The sequence below is a fragment of the Cavia porcellus genome, unplaced genomic scaffold (genome assembly GCF_034190915.1).
Source record: "Cavia porcellus strain 051 isolate PalLab524CR breed Dunkin Hartley unplaced genomic scaffold, mCavPor4.1 scaffold_6, whole genome shotgun sequence".
In the NCBI taxonomy this organism is placed as follows: Eukaryota; Metazoa; Chordata; class Mammalia; order Rodentia; family Caviidae; genus Cavia; species Cavia porcellus.
Window position 1 is genome coordinate 83886267 of NW_026947489.1, and position 17845 is coordinate 83904111.

At 45.9% G+C, this 17845-nt stretch overlaps 1 pseudogene; it reads right to left on the bottom strand.

Moving 5' to 3' along the window:
• Positions 1 to 8454: 8454 nt before the first annotated feature.
• On the bottom strand, positions 8455 to 17813 carry LOC100729441 (F-box/LRR-repeat protein 20-like; annotated as a pseudogene).
• Positions 17814 to 17845: the final 32 nt, after the last annotated feature.

Here is a 17845-nt window from a genome sequence, read left to right on the forward strand (position 1 = left end):
AAAGCAAGAAATGGGATTATTGGTACCACCCACCTGAGATTTCCCATTGACTCTTCCGAGCATAAGATCATCTATGCCTTTTTAAGTCATTTGAAAATTATACTCAAGGACAAGATAGTTCTAAGCATAAGATCATTCTGCCTTTTTATTATTATTATTTTTTGGCCTTTTTTTGAAACAGGGTCTTGTTATGCAGTTCAGGCTGGCCTTGAGCTCACTTTGTAGCCCAGGCTGGTCTCCAACTCTGAAGGATCCTCCCACCTCAGTCTCCAGAGTGCTGGGATTACAGGCGTGAGCCACCACGCCTGGCTCATCTCTGTCTTTTTAAATCACCAGAGGATTATGCTGGGATCAAATGCTTTAAACATAAGATTATCTACACCCTCTGGAGTGGAGTCTCTAGATGAATTGTAACCTTTTGCTAGCCCCACCTATCTCTGTATAGAAAAATAAACAGTGGCTGTTTTGGGAGTGGGGAGGTCAGATCCAGGGACACTGGGTTCCCCACCATTGTTGGAATATGATACTTGTCTGTGGGTTTTTTTTTTTCATGATATTCTTGAGATTCCCACTGAGACTCCTGCGTGGGTTCCCAATATATCTGGCCAGAACAAAGTCATAGAGTTCAATTCATGGTTTAAAAAAAAAAGAAAAGAAAAAATAACAACAACAACAACAATAACAATACTACCCAGCAGAAATCAATATGTTGGAGACTAAAAAATCAATACAAAGAATCAATGAAGCAAAGCATTTGTCCCTTGATAGATTAAATAAAATTGAAAAACATTCAGCCAACTTCATTAAAAGAAAAATAAAAAAATACTCAAATGCAGAATTAGAAATGAAAAGGGTGAAATCACAGCAGACTCTAGCAAATCCGGAAAATCATCTATACCTACTTGGAGAACTTGTATTCTAATTAAATGGAAAACACAGAAGTAATAGATTCCTAAATACATAGAAATTACTAAAGCTGAATCAAGGAGATGTGAAAATCCTAAATAATCCAATATCAATGCAGGAAATTGAAAATGTAATTAAAAACCTATCAACTGTTATGCTCTATGCTTGTTGCCCTGGTAACCATGTACCTGGAGCACCAACCACATTATTATAAATTTGTTATAAATTAACTGACTGCATCGTCATGCTGTTCCATAATGCATCGTCACCCCTTCCGCCACCTTAGTAACCTGTGTGCTATGTAAAACTTTGTTCCCCCTTGTAAGAGACAAATGACGTTGTATCAACGTTGTAAGAGACAAATGACATTGTTCCCTTTATGAGAGACAAATGTTCCTGGAATTGGCAGACCAAGGGCTATGAATTGGCTAACCACTCACTGTGAAATGTCTCTTACCTCAAGCAAAGGGGAACAAAGGACCACCTTATTTCTGTTTCTCATCACTATGTACTTAATGATCAATGAGCTAATCATAGATGAACTATAAAATTCAGTCAAAACTCTAACTCAGTTGCACAGCTTTACAAATTCCATCTGCACTGTGTCACTGGGCCAGCTAAAATAAAAGCGCTTTTCCCTAAAAACGATGTCATTCTGCCCACCTTTTCCATCTCAGGGGTTTTGCCCCATTTTTCATCCCATGGGGCCTTCTTTTTGGGTGGGTTACAACATCAACAAAGAAAAATTCCAGCCCAGAGGGATTTACTGCTGAATTCTATAAGAAATTTGGAAAATGATTAACACCACTGCTTCTCAGTCTCTTTAATGAAATTGAAAATGAAGCAATACTCCAAAATTCATTCCTGGAAGGAAGCATTACCATGCTACCAGAACCACAGAAAGACCTAACTAAGAAAGAGAATTTCAGGCCAATTTCCCTGATGAGCGTATTAACAGAATCAAAGACAAAAACCATACGATCATCTCAACAGATGCAGAAAAAGCTTTTGACAAAGTCCAGCACCCATTTATAATAAAAAAATCCTACAGAAAATTAGAATAGATGGTCTTTAACTCACTCTGATAAGAGCCATCTATGACAAATCGACAGCTAAATCATGCTAAATGGGCAACATCTGAAAGCTATCTCTCTAAAATCATGGACAAGATAAGTATGTGCACTATCTACGCTCTTATCCATTCCATCCTGAATACATACGATCTCCTCTGTAATAGCTAGAACTTGGAAATGATCTAAATGCCCATCGACTGAGAAATGGATTTAAAAAAAGATGTAATTTTGTAAAATGGAGTACTACTCAGCCATAAGGAAGAACAAACTTGAGACTTTTATAGGGAAATGGATACAATTTCAGGCCATATTCATAAGTGAAATTAACCAGGCATCCATGTGTAAACATCGGATTGTGTCATTAATGTGAGAAGATGAAAGGGACAGTATATGTATATGAGTGTGTACATAATAAGATACTTACACTGAAAAAATAAAAAATAATGTCAGATGATAAAGGTTCAGGAAAGGAGCTTTATGGGGTTGCAAGCAAGAAGCAGAGTATTTTGCTGTATTTAATTAGTTTTTACAGTATGTATCCCAGTGAACTGTCTTTTCTAGGAGACACTAGTGACAGAAGTGTAAAGGAAAATAGTACCTTGGCAACTAATAGAATGGCCGGGGCAGGGCATTTCCTGCTACATTTCTACCCTCTTTTAGTCTCCCTGACAAATTTCTTCTGGGCATGTAACATGTGATATTTTGAGACAAGGCCCAACTAGAAGCAATAACGCTAGAGTTATCAGTGATCCCAGGATGGGCCATAGCCAAGTTCCACAAGATTGGAAAATTTTACTGGTTATTTCTTATTCTCTGAAGATCATAGTGCTAAGGCAAAAATGCAGTCTGCAATGGAAGCAAGGACTGGGGTAAGCAGCTGGAAAAGGCAGAAAAGTCAAGGGGACTAATACATGAGGTGTGGAGCAATCCTGAGAATGGTGTCCCCATGCTTCAGTTGTGCATGGCCTGGTCAGTGTTTGGAGTGACCAGAGTAGGAATGTGAGTGTGTTGATTCTTTTGGGTGCACTTCAGAGTAGCTATCTGGTCCAGGTAAACTCTCCAGAAATTTCTCACGACTCTGGGATGATGGATTAAGGCTGGGTTTCTGAAAGTTGTAGAGGTAGTTAATATGTATGTGGATTCCATGTGTCTGCAGCTTGTCTCTGGGTATAGCAGGTCTTTTAGCTAAATATTTATGAAGCTATTTCTGTAGGGTTAAGTTTCTTGAGTGTGTGTGTGTGTGTGTGTGTGTGTGTGTGTGTGTGTGTTTGAGATAGGGTTTCACTATGCAGTTTAGGCTGGCCTTGAGCTCATTTTGTAGCCCAGGCTGGGCTGGAACTTGCAACAATTCTCCTGCCTCAGCCTCCCAAGTGCTGGGATTACAGGCATGCTTCACCACACCCAGCAGGGTTATGTTTCTTAACTGTGTTAGAACTTTGTGGCCTGTATGCTGTGTGTAGTTTCTATTTGGTTATCTCTGCTACAAATGCTGGGCTATTGTTGCTGCAAATGATCAAGGCCATATCTAGGGATGATTTTTTTCCAGCAGGACCCTACAAACTTATTGCTCTCTCAGCTGATGTAGGGAATGCCTCAGGTCAGACTGAGGAATGCAGATGGGCAATAAGTCTCTCTGCCCATCTGTTGGAGGTCAGGGCTCATGACACAGATGATATAGCTGCCAACATTGTGACTCAAGCTTGCAGAACATGTGGTGGGGGCAGCTCTGGCTCTGATTAAGATGCATCTTCCAGGAGTACTGGGTAAAGTTTTTCTGGCTGGAGCTGATGTTTCAGTTAATCATATTTCCAGAAAGGACTTAGGCCTCTGACCTAAACTCTTTTGAGTGCAACTATGTTTCCAGTGACAGATTTCCAAACAGCAACAATAAATGGTAGCAGGGAAGCTTTTCCCAAAATATCTTTGTCCAAGGCAACCATTGCATGTCTAGCCTGCCAGATTCCATTCCTAACAGAAATACTTCCATCTATGAAGAGAATATACTCAGCATCTGTCAGGGGGTTCATGTTTAAGTTTGGTCACTTGAGAAGAGGTTCATCAGTCAGTGCCAGTCTGTTGTGGTCTGGTGGTCCCAGGGCTGTGTGCAGGTACATGGCAGGATCAAGTGGTTCTCAGTTACTCAGGAGGTTCAGTGCAGCATGTGGCACCTGAGCAGTCATGTCTTGGCCTAAGATGAGTTTGTCAGCTTTTTTGATCAGAAGGCTAGTGGCTGCTAGAGTGTGGGCAAAGGTAGGCAGTAGCCCTTAGCAATCTGATCCAGGTATTTGCACAGGGAGCCCACGGGGCACTCACAGGGCTGACAGTCTGCATATGCATCATTGTTTCTGTGAAACTCAGGATCCAGATGCTATAGAAACCAGAGCTCCAAGAAATTTGTAGAGGTTCTTTCTTGTAATCAATTTCTGCCAGATATCACAGCAGAGATTTAGTGCCTTTCCCGCAGGCATCTTGGGTGTCATTAATCATAAGTGAAGGGATATTTTGTGCTGGGAAACTAGTGAGGTTGGCTGTAAGGGCTTCTCCAAAGAGGCTAAACAAGCTTTTGAACCCCTGGGAGGTTCAGTCCAGATCAGTTGAGATTTGTGTTCAGAACTGGGATCTTGCCATTTAAAGGTGAAGAAGGGTTCGCTGACAGGAGCCAACTCAAGACAGAAGAAAACATTCAATCATGGTAGCATTTGGCAGCTCAGAGGTCCTGAACTGGTTTTACAGGAGGAGGGATCCATTTTAGCAGCTCAACAGTCTAGAAACATGAAGCCTCATTTATTTTTTCATTCTTGGGTAACCATGTTGGAGCTGGAAGAGACAAACAACCAGGCCATCTCAAGGAAAAGGTGCTGGTGGCTTGGCTGTTGTGAGAACCTCCCTGAAAATAACGGGAATTTCCCAAACCTTTGTAGCAATTGAGTTTAGATGAGCTGGTATATTTATAAGGCATCATTTTTTTCTTTTCATTTTCAAGAAGAATACAATGGGTTTTGAAACACAGTGCAGCGTTGTGGTGGTGGAGTTGATGTCCAGGTGTGAGGTGATTCTTTGATCTCTATCTCTGGAAGGAGAGTTTTCAGAATTTCAGGATTATGGTTATCTGCCTCAGGCTGATGCAAGTACCAACTTCCTCCTGGGGAAGAAAGAGAAAGAGGCTGACTGGCTTGGTGCAAAGAGTTGGTCACTTTTAATTTGAAGAGGCGGTCTCTTCTCAGTTCATAAGAGGACTCTCTGATATAAGAATTCATATTTGGTATGCCAGGCTCCAAAGTTGTGCCTGGAATAAAAGACAAGAAGCAAGGGTGTCGTAGCCCTTGGGATGGTGAATTTTTGACAGAAGGGACTTTTGAATGCAGGGAGTTCAGTTCTGTGGACCACCACAAAAGTCATAGATTGATACCAAATACAGACATGGAAGCTTTTGAGAGCCTTTATCTCTTAATCAGAATAGGAAATTATTTTGTAGTGTTTATAGTACTTATACCAGGCTTCTGGGTAACTCTGGTAACTTTTGACATATTGATGGGCTTCTTGTTCTCCCTGTTTGATGTTCTTGAAACACACTTGACTGGTTTATAGCTTCTAGATGTGGCAATTTTTAGGAAAGATCATGGAAGCTCATTCATGAGGGCTGACAGTCCAGTTTTCCCTTGTCAAAATGTGGAACTCAAAAGGAGTTGCTGACAGGCATCTCGAGTGGGCACTAGATGACATCATGTGACCAGGATGGGCCCGTCTGGAGCAGGGGTTCATGGACAAATGCAGGTAATGACTGATCAAACTGCAACCAGTTCAACTGGCTGGCAGCAGATCTGTGGAAAGTGTTGGCAGGGACTGTGGTAGCAGACAAAGGTGCCGAAGTGGAATTCTCAGGAAGAATGGGCCTTTTTCCCCCTTTTATTTGTTTGAGTTGTTTGGTTTCATTTTAAACTCTGTAATCTCAGAAAGGCCCTTTTTCCTGCAGTTAGAGACTGTGAATTTTGACTAATTAGTTCTCATTTCTGGCTTTCTACCTGTGTTGTGTACCCCTGAACAATTATGTGATGGACAAATGGTGGGTGCTCCTCAGCGAGAGACTATTTGAATGCTGACTGGTGACACTGCTCACATGGAGGGGACAAGGCAGCTGTTATGCCATATATTGATCATATGTTTTTCCAGTATGCATCACAGTAACCAGCTGTTTATAGGAGACAGTAGTAACAGGAACTGGAACAGGAACTGTTACCTGAGCAGCTAACAGACTGGCTGGGGGCATTTTCTACTACCTTCAGATCTCATCCACTGATGACTTCCCCATCAGAGGTCTTCCCTGAACACCTCAGCTAAACCAGCTCACACATCGATCACACTCCTGCTTTTCCCCATTTGGGGAGTGAAGCCAGGGCTGTCACAACAGACCCCACACCCCCAGCTTTTTTTACTTTGAATTTTGACAGGGGTTCCTGCTAAGTCATTAAGGGACCAGGCTAGACTTGAACTTTCCGTCTTCCTGTCACAGGCTGTGTGTGAGTGTCCCGGATGCTAAAATAAACACCTTAGCCCACCCCTTTCCAAATATATGTGGAGGGCACTGATCACCGTTGAGGAAAAACGATTTTGAGGATGTGTCCCAAGAAAGAGACAGAGAAGGACTCATTAGAGGGCATCCTGGGCACACATAAGAGTAGGGTGTGGGTGCACAAGGAAACAAACAGCATATGGTTGGAAACTGGGAATCCTTTATGGGTTTGGAGAGGTGGAAACCTGTGGAAAACCAGTGATCTAGAGTCTGTCTCACTCTCAGTCTCAGACGGTGAGAGGGTGGCCTGACCTGGGTGAGGGATCCCTAGGGCAAATGCCAAAAGCAGAGTCCCCTTGGTGGAAGAGACCCCAGGGGAGAGTTAAAGGGAGCTGGCAGACCCGTTGTGTGCTGAAAGGCAGTTGCCCAGCTTTGCTGTCTGGGGAGAAGGCAGTCTTTCTTGAAAACAGGGTTTGACCTGTGTTCCCTCTAGTCTCCTCTCCACCTAACCTTTTATTTCTTGTCTTGCCTCGCTCCTGCCTCAGCCTCCCAGAGTGCCAGTAGGCCCGATGCACACTACACTCCTGCCTGGCTTTATTTGCTTTACGGACCTCTCCCCCAGTGAGTCCTTAGATGCCCACCGTGTGTTCCCTGCAGAACACAGGCCCCAGGTTGGGCTCTGGACCCTGCGTGCCAACCCCACAAGGCTCAGAGTTGTTCCTCAAGGCCCATTTACTGAAGGTTGGAGCTAACAGCGATGTTTCCCAAGCAGAGGCAGGCAGACTCCCAGCAGGGCCCACAGAGGCACGGGAGTGAGGTGGGGTGGGAGGGAGCAGCTGGTCCAGAAACAGCAGGTGGCAGTGGCCTTGCTGGGGGGAGCCACCTGGTCGGCTCCACTTTCAGCCAGGTTAAGGGGACAAAAGTAGCAGTAGCGAAAGAGAGGGAACACCCCGAGAAAAGGGAGAACCAAGTACAAAGGAGGTTGTGTGGATGTGTGGGGTGCAGGCCTGCAATCTCAGCCATCTGAGGCTGAGGCTGGTGGGTTGTGAAAGTTTGAGTCCGCCTGGACTACATAGTGAGTTCAACGTCAGCCTGAATTATAGAGTGAGAGCCTGTGTGAAAAAATAAAAACAACAACATAAAAAGATATATACAAAAGTGAGATGAGTGTGTCTGAATTGGCAATTATTTCTTTAATTGTCTCCCAGTACTGGAGACTGAACACAGAGACTGGGCCGAATTGACATTCCCAACACCTTATTACATTTTTTGTTTATAAATTCTCTGTGGGGCCAGGATAGAGAAAGGTCCAGAGTTCAATTCCTGGTACCATAGAAGATGAATTCTGTGTTCAATCATCTGTGATGCCAAGTCCTCACTGGAGGACTTGATACATGGACATAGCACCTTAGTTATGTTCACCCCTGCTCCCCACCCCACAATGAGCACTTCCTCAGCGAGGGGATGAGTTCCCCCAGGCGCCTGAGCAACCTCCAGCTTGCGCTAGGGCCCAGGCCGTACCACAGGGCTCCCAGGCCTCAGTCAGTAGCTGGAGTGCTCAGTGTCATGGGCAGCAGGCAGTTCTCCTGTGGGCAGATTTCTCCCTGCACACACAGGCCCAGAGCTATTAGATGGGGTATCCACGCCCCATCCAAGGCCTCCACTCTCTGCTTCTCACTGGGTGCCCACTGGACCGCAGCAGACTCCAGCCCTGCCCACGGGTGCACTAAACTCCCACAGAAGGCAGAGAAGAACATGCATAAGACCAGGAGAACAGCAGGCAGCTGCAGGGGCATCACAGTCCTCAGGCTGCCCACGCCAGGTCTCTGGACAGCGGCTCCCTGCCTCCAGCAACAGCCAAGTCTGCTGAGCTCATCGAAGGGCTGTGCACAAGCTGCAGCATCACGAAGCCCTCGGGAAGGTCCCCAGGTTCTCTGCTGCCCCAACTGTGCACTAGGTCTCCAGCTAGATCAGCGTGTTGCTGTGCTCCTCCAGGAGCCAAAGTTTGCTGTCTCTGCCCCCAAACACGTGCTCCTTCTGCTTCATGTAGAAGATCACTGGGGTGCGGAAGTGCTCAGGCTTTGTCCACGGCCCACTCACCGCCACCAGCCATAATGTCTGGTACAGGGAAAGGGGTCCAGAGCTCTGGATCCTTGTGCTCGCTGGCCCACACCACCACTGCCTCAGCTCCTTTTGAAAGGTTGGCACAGCTCACACCTTGAATCCCAACACTCTGGAGACTGAGGGGACAGGATTACTGAGTTGCATGGCAGCCTGGCTACAGAGCAGATTCAGGGCGAGCCTGAACTACAAAGCACAACTGTCTCAGACAAACAGACAGATAGACACACATTTTGAGGGGAGTCCCCCTCAAAATGGCACATTGCCAGATTGCCTACCCTAGTGGTGAACTTTTGATCTTCCAGCTTCAGCCTCCCACCAGTGTGAGTGGATGATGCAGCACCACAGAGGCGCCTTCTGCTGCCCTGGACTGACTGGGGTGGAGTGACAGGTGTAAAGCAGATGTGGGCTTTAATGTTGGCTGAGTGAGTCCTGAGTCTCTGCATCCCCACGGGAGTGATCTGCTGACCGTGGCAGAGCTCACCCGGTTCGGGCTGTGGCAGCTCTCTGGGTACTCCAGGAACGCATCTGTGATGAGTGGGCAGTGGTCCAGCTCAGTCACCTCCTGCTGGGTGGTTCCTCAGGTGGTGGATACTGTAGTCTGTGGTGAGCTTACAGTGGGACAGGCTCTGTATCTAAAGTCCAGAACAGTGTGTGGAAAGGTCGAGTAATGTGCCACCATTTATCTGAGTGCGTTCTCTCGAGTCCATCTTTTCAAGCTGATGGCAATTCCCTGCCAAACTGAAGAGTGAAACCCACACTTGTCACCTGAGCACATCTTGTGACTTCTCATACTGTAAGCTGAGGGCAGTCCTGACCTAGGGCATTCAGGATGGCATCTGTGACGGAGAGCTCAGAAGCACAGAGGCACCAGAGCCTCCAGCACCCTCTGCAAGTAGCAGTGAGACCTTCACCTGCAGTCGGTAAGTAAGTTTGTGAGTTTGGAGCCACCACTCAGGACAAGGTGCACCTATGTACTGAGAGCTTCATCTTCTAGCCGTATGCAGCCTCTTAAGCATACAGCCTTGAGCCCCCAAAGCCTCTCACTAGTGCTTGAATGCCACCCTTAGTCTCTCCAAGAATTGTTTGGTTGCTGGGGCCATGGACTCCCCTCACTCAGAGATCTGAGAGACATGTTTGTTATCCATGTACAGGAATCTAAGTCAGATACTTGAGTTTGGAATGGAACTTGGTAAGGCTAGGACACTTTGCATCTGTCTCCGTGCACCCCCATTTACATCCTGTACTTCAGGGTCTCTGCAGTTTTGTGCAAAGGTCCTTACTCGAAGACATCCATCAAGACTCACCTCTCCTAAAACCCCTCCATTTGTTTTAGAACAGTCTCCACTACCTGAGTCTCTGTAATGCTGTGGAGTTTTGTTAACTGATTAATAAGTAATTCACTGGATTTTGTGACACAGAGGTGTCATCGGTTGCACCCAGCCCATTAAGTCCAGATATGCATCAGACACCTAGGTGTGTGGACCAGAGTATCCAGACCCACCCCTTCCCATCAATGTTCCTATTTTGGGATGCTAGATAAACCAAGGTTAAGGATGCCAGCCCTATGAATTTGTCAAGAGTCCTGCTTCCCCACTGGATCAACAGCAGCTAAGTAACTATACTTGTAATCTTATTGGTGAATTATATATTTTTTTAAATTTTTAATTTTTTTTATCGGTACCAGTGATCGAATTCATGACCGCCCGCTTGCAAGGCAGGCACCTAAGCCACTGAGCTAAAGCCCTTTATTGGTGAATTATAACTGAACCCACATTGTGGCTTTGCTATATAAATTATTCCTGATAAAAGGCCTTGGGGGCGACCCATTGAGGACCCTCCTGTCTCTCAGGAGCCATTCCTATTCCCCAGGAAAGCTCTACTGCTCTTTTTGTTTTTTTTTTTTAAGACAGGGATCTAACTCATGACTTTGTGCTTATCAGGCAAGGGTTTGAGCCACTGAACTAAATCCCTGGCCCTAAACTTTCCTACTTTTAACCTCCTTTGTCCTTTGGGATTTATTCCTCCAATTGAGGGAACACAAACTTAGCACATCGAACAGCTAGCAGGATGGGAGCTGCATTTCTCCTGTATCAAAATGACCATGTGTACACCGTTGGCTGTCTAAGGGGAATCAGGCACTTTGCTTAGAAAAGCATTTCTCAATGGATCACCTGTGAGTGAGCATGTGGATTTTAAATACTGAGGCTTAAGTAAAAGTTTTTTTATTTAAAAAATGATCATTTTCTATGCAGTTTTATTTGCTTATTTTTGGGACCAGGAATCAGACTCAGGACCTTGTGCTTGCAAGGCAGGCACTTGTGCCCTCAGCTCTGGCCCCGCTGTGCAGTTTTATTTGAGACAGCTAAGTCAGGTACACATATGGTAGGCAGCCTGACAGGACTCGGACCTCGAGGGAGTCAGTGCAGAGGGTGACAGCACATTACAGCTGTGGCTGGAAGAGCATCTGTCGAAAGTCAGTCCTCCAATTAAGACGGAAGGACTAAGCCTCGTACTTCCCCAGGGGTAAGATAATTGGTGTCACCTGGTCCAACAAACTCTAGGCATCAGTCACCCAAGTGGGAGACCACCTCCTCTCCACCGACCCCTTCCTAAAAAGGCCTTTGTTCTCTCCATGGAAACTTGTTACATGACCTGCTTCCCATTGGATCAGGGTTACCTGGGTGGATCTAATTGTAATCTTATTGGTTGATCATAGTTTTGACCCACAGTGTATTCACCTTGTGATTTTACTTGATAAAACTTTCTTTGAGCCATTCATGGACTGTGCAGGCAGAGAACAAGGACTCAGCAAGAAGCAAGGCCCCTGTCCCACGAACCATTGCTATGCACAAGGCCCTGCCGGTGTGGGGACAGCCAGACCCAAGCCTTTCCCTGTGAGTCAGCACCATTTGTAGGCTGTGAGGGAGAGAGAACAAGGACTCACCAAGAAGGAAGCCCTCCCTCTGAACCAGTGCCATGCTGCCAGTGGGAGGACAGCCAGACCCCAGCGTCTCCTAGCACGCAGGCTGGCAAACGAGAAGAACCAATCCTCCCCCACCCCATAAGTGACCAGCTGATTTGGAAAAACACAGGCCGTGATGATAGCCATTGAGGTGAAATGCAGTTTGATGCTTGTGGTGTTTGGTGTTTCACTGACCTTGCAGGTCTAGGGCCAGTGGTCAGATCATCTGTTCAGAGGATAGCAGTATGCAGTGTGGCATCTGGGGGAATCTCCTTCTGAGGATGGTGGCCATTGTTAATGCCCTTTTCTCTTGTTACGAAATTCTGTATCAATTTCTTTTGGGTTGGGTTTTCTTCTATTATGTTTGTGTGATTTTGTTATATCGGGTAGTATGAGAGGCTATTTCAAAGATATCAAGATACATTATGATAGGCATTATGGATTTACTATTGTCTTGTTTTGAAGTCCTTTATTGTGTTCATTGTTTTTGTTTTTATTGGCTCTATTCTATTCTGTTCTGTTTGATATTTACTATGTCTGAAGGTATCTGCAGCTCTTTTGAAGACAATAAGAAGCATTACAGTAAACATTTCCTATCTTTTTGAAGTTCTATATCACTTACACTGGTTTGTTTTGATTGGTTTTCTTTTCCTTGGTTATATCTTCTTTAAAATAGAAAGGAACCTTCCTTTGGGGAGTGGGATCATTTGCCAACCACTTTTGGGCTCCCTCCTTTCCTTTAGGAGCTCGCTCTATTTCTCTCAATTTTCCTATTCTTAACCTGTGTTGCTCCTTAGAATTCATTTGTCGGTTTTGGGGAGCAGGAACTTGGCGCATCTGACATCTGACAGGTTGAGAATTCTGTTATTTGCCTTGTGTCAGTTTTTAGACAATGGACTAATGCTACTAATATTAGTTCCCTAAAAAGGTGTCAGTCTGGGTGCCTGTAATCCCAGCACTCTGAGGCAGGAGGATCACTGTAAATTTCAGGCCAGCCTGAGATACATGGCGAGTTCAAGGCCAGCCTGAACTACACAGTGAGACCCAGTCTCAAAAGAACCTAAAAGAGGCAGAGCACCCTGTAGACTCAGCAGAGCGTGGGCACCACCGCTGACTCCTGTAGTCTGGTGCTTTCAGCAGTGTGCACCTGGGCTCTGAGCTGCCACCACCATGTTCCATCATATCAGCTGTATGGCCTCATTAAACCTCATTAGTTCAGCACTGGCATTTTTGATAACATTGAGTTCTCTGATGGAAGAATTCACTTGGAACATCAAACCAAGAAGAAGATGTCTCTACTTGATGACCTAGGAATGGAAACTGGTGATAGCTGCACAAGGTGACTCAGTTGCAGGTGAAAAAAGTGACCTCCCCTGGCCATTAATGCTCTAGACTGATCACAGTTGTGGGGCTAAAGCAAGGCCAGCCCTGCAAACATAGTGAGCCCAAAATGAACCACATAAACAAGCTGTTCCAAGGCAAAGGGCCCTGGCCAGCCAGGCAAACAAGTTGCTAGGCAGCAGGGTTAAACCCAACATCCTCGCTCTGAGTGTATCAATAAACATGCTGCCGTGGTTGAGGAGTTCCTTTTCGCCCATCAGGAGAAAGGGCTGCACCTGACTGCAGGTTTGGTCTCTTCCTTATTTTCTCATCCTTTCCTGGTCCTTCACTCCAGAAACCTCTGGAGCTGCAGCTGGTTGTTACAGTATATGAGAAACAGGATCGGCTAAGATCTCCAGCTGGGCCCAGCAACTGCTTCCTTGCCGACACGCATGGCACAGTAGCACATGAAATCACGCAGAAGTATGGCTTCCCGGAAGGTGAGGGTCTAGGGAATCATGAGAGGGACTGAGCAACACGTTGTTGGTGCAGAAGACCAGCAACATGATGGCAAGATCATGGTGGGTGATGCCACTGAGAAGGGTGAGTCTCAAGATGCATCAAAGAAGTCAGATTCCAATCCACTAACTGCAAAACTTAAGTGTCCTACTGAAGTGGTCTACTGAGGAACATAGATGGTGCACGAGAGATCTATGAAGACTTGGAAACTGAAACCAAGGAGGAATGTGGAAAATATGGCAAAGTGGGCAAATGTGTGAATTTGACATTCCTAGTGCCCCTGATGATGAAGCAGTATGAATATTTTTAGAATTTGAGAGCCAAATCAGCAATTGAAGGATTGGTTAAATAGCCTCCAGGCCGACATCAGAATATATCCGTCTGATCAATTTCTACTCTCAATTATTCTGAAATCAGTTGTGTGTGTTTTTCCACATCAACAACCCAATTTGGAACTCTCCAGATACCAGACGGGCATCCTACAGTCCAATCACTTGTGATGCTACCGAGAGTGCCTGGCAGACGCCATAGGTTCAAAGGCTTGGTGCCACATGACCTGAGACAGGCCTGCATACCCAGTGTACCCACACTCATCTCTGCTTGGCCACTGTATCAGTCAAGGTTTACTAGAGAAACCGATATAGCACAAGATACACAAATGTGTAAGAAATTGCAACATTGGCTTACCATAGTCAGCTCCAAAGTTGGATGAGGGTAAGTGCACAGGGTGTCTGTATGCAGGAGCCTGAAGGGTCCAACTCAAGGGCTGGAGCTCACTGCAGTGTCCCGTGGCAGTCCGCATCAGGAGGCTGATGGGTCTTCCATGGAACATTGAAAAGTCTATGACAGAAGGCTGGAGAATCCCAAAGGGGATCTGAGTAGTCTGTGCCAGAAGCCAGGAGACATCCAAGCTGAAGGCAAACACTGAGCTCCTCTGAAGGACCAGCAATCAGGCCCCTCCTCATTTGCCTTTTAGTGTAAGCAGGCTGTTCCCCTTGGTGGGCATAGCCCTCACACCATTTTGGCCCCTCCTCTTGCAAAGGCTGAGGATGTTACACTAAGGCCTCCTGTGAGTCACTTGGTTAAATTTCTGACCTTCTCGAATTGACACAGTGAACAATATCCTAGGATGGTAATGTCTGTCCTCTGTAACCCCTCTCCCCCAAGTACAGCTGCTGAGTCACTTTGTTAAACTTCTAGACTTCCCAAATTGACACAATATATTTAGCATAACAGCTACAAAGCTGGAGGTTCCCACATTCAGCTTGATTCATATTCAGTAACATGGTAGAGCAGCTCACAAAACTCAAGGAGCTTGTTGTTATGTCTGTTTGTTATAATGGATATAACTCAGGAATTGACCCCAGGGAAAGATGCATAGGGGGAAGTAAGTGGAGGTGGAGATGGGCATATACTTACCAACATAGAAGCTTTCTAAATTCCCTTTCTATGATGTACAGGGCGGCTTCATTACATAGCTATGAGCACTGGTGATTAACTTAACTCTAGTAATTCTCTCTTCGAAGGTCAGTACTTTGGGCTTGAAATTCTAAAGCTCTAATCATTCCTTGGTCTCTTTGGTCTTTGATCACAGGCTCTCATTCTTAAGGCCTCCCTCTCCACCCCATCTCATTGGCAAGGAAATGACATTCTTATTGCTCTGGAGTGTTCAAGGAGTTCAAAGCTCTGGGCCAGGAACTGGGATCAAAACCCAAAGAGCATATAGACTTTTTATGGTCTCACAGTCACGCATCCTTGTAAACACATGAGTCCCTGAGAGTAAGGTTCCAACTTGAAGGACTAAGACTCCTCCCCAGAGCACCTGTGCCCAGGCTTTTTTTTTTTTTTTTTTTTTGGTCTTTTTTCATTTTTATCGGTACCGGGGATCGAACTCACGACCGTGCCCAGGCTTTACTGTGACCTCGCCTTTGGGAAGTGTAAAGTGGCGAGTGGTACTCTCTTTATCTGGACCTGCTGCTCTTAGATAAAAGTTGGCTCCCAGGGCAGTTAAAGGTCACGGAGCTAAGTTCACATCTGCTTGACAAGGAAATTAAGGCAGAGAAAAATATAGGGGGAGTTGACTCTGGATCTGCCCAATGAGTCCCACTCCTGGGTCCTCTGGCCCACGCTGATGCCCACGTGCCCAGTGGTGGTGGTTGGAGAATGCATGACTCAACCTGTACACTGTGCCTACTACAATCGGTTCCCAGTATCCATGTTCCCAAGCCAAGTGACAAGATGTGCTCTGAGGCCGCAGTCACTTCTTTCTCCCTGGTATCAGCTCCCTTCAGTATGCAAGACTAAGAAATGATTCTGATTAAGAAAAGAGATGACACGGGAAGAGACATGAAGAGAAGAGAAAGCAAAAGTCCACCACGCCTACTGGCTGCACCATTTCACCTCACTTGAATGCTTTTTTTACCACATAGAAAGTGGGCTGAGTGTTATTTGCATGTGTGCTTTAAATTTTAGGAGATCAGGAGTTGTTACTGACATTTTTTTCAAGTGCAGAATAAAATGTAGCACTTTTCACAGAAAAAAAAAAAAAGAAAGAAAGAAAAGAAAGGATAGAAATGTATGTGAAGTCAATAAAAAGAAAGCATCAGCATTTGTTTCCCCAGGGGTGGTCTCTGCAGTTTTGTACTTCCTGATGTTAGCAGGAGTCCCATCTGTGGGGCTGGCAGTTTGTTTTGCTTTGCTGTCTGGTGGGCAGCCAGACAGTAATCAGCAGCGCTGGGCACCACCACCCACCTGCAGGAACCAGCAGCTTCTAGGAAAAGGAAAGAAGCAGGAGTGGTAACTCCCTGCCTGCTGCAGGCCAGTGACTGGAGGTCAGAAGTCCACACTAAACCTGGTGGGGGCTGCACAGCCCTGGTAATCCTAGCTCTTGGGAGGCAGAGGCAGGAGGGTTATCTTGAATTCAAATCTAGCTACAGTGTCAGCACACAAGTCCAGTTTGTTTATTTTCTCTCTTTTCCTGGAACACAATAAGCCTTGGTGGTTCCCTTCCACCTTGAAATGAGTCCCTGTAGTCCCTTTTGGATTGCAAATACTCCACCCTCTCCTATGAACACACTGCTTATCCCGTTACACCACCATTGAAACCACCCAGGTGATTTTGTGTTACCGGGTTTTGGGGTGCAGGGGTCTCCTTCCTGAGATGATTTCTAGGTTCTTTTGTTGCTGAGAAAAGGCTTGGTCAAGAAAATCACAAATGGCAGCAAAGTTTTATTAGAGATAGGAAAAGAAACAGGCTCTGCACAATGAGTTTGTGCCAAATAAAAGCTGGAAAAGAAGCACACCCTACTGCGTGAGGGGGGGCCACCATGCAGGAGAGCACAGTGCCAAACCTCAGCCTGGACCGTCCTTTCAGTGCCACCCACTCTTCAGATTGAGGTCAGATCTCCGCTTGCATATAGAAAACCGGCAACCTGCTGGAGTTCTCCCGAGATGTCCACAGTGCAGGCCTTGGGATCTGCCCTGTTCATGTGCTGGGATCTTGTCCCGCCTCCTTGCCCAGACACTTTTGGCAGAGCTGGCTTTTCTGCTATAGAGTATCAAATGCCTCAGATTTCCACTGCCAAAAACATAACACTCCCTGCTGTGCCTGTCCTGTTGGGGCTCCCAGCTGTGAACTATAGCTGGTCTCCTTTCTCTCATTATCCACATTTCTCTCCTCAGTGAGCCCTAAATCTCTGCCTAGTAAGTCCATGCTTAGCTGACATTTCCCGATGGAGTCAGTGAACCCAGGACTGCTGCGAAAGGGCGGGTTAAATCCTCAATTCAGCACATGGCAGGACTTGGGGGACCAGGAGTCAGGATGCTGAGTTCAGCAGAGTGGATCTGGAATTTCTGCCCTGCTTATAAATATTGTGAGACTTCAAATGTAAAGCTGATGCAATGATACAGTAAGAAATAATATGCATGCCTGGTCTAGCACACAGAAGGTGTTCCTGAAGTAGTAGCTGTCGTACATAATCTAGGACATTTGCTCTGTGCTCCTGTCTGTTAATCACCCTGTGGTGATGTCCTCCAATGCAAATTCCAAGGAACCCACTCCAAAAGCTTTCTCCTTGCAGTTCACAAATCCTGCTCCTAGGTCAGAGCGGGGAAAATAGAACTTACAAAAACAAAATAAAAGATACGTCTAAACAATTTTGAGGAAAAAAAGAGTTTAATTTCCAAAGTTGTATGTAAGAGAAAGTGAACATTTGTTCAACTTTAGTGACCCCAAATCCCAGCAAAATAGAAATGTTCTAAACCAGGCTTGGTGTTGCTGGCCAGCAACCCAGGACCTCGGGGAGACTAAGATTGGAGGAAAGCAGTGGCCACAGGAAAGCATTGCCTGCAGGTCTGGGAGTCCAGGGGCCACAGAGCTGAGGATCTCGCCCCACCCCATCTCGCCCCGCCTTGCCTCACCCAGGGGAGCTC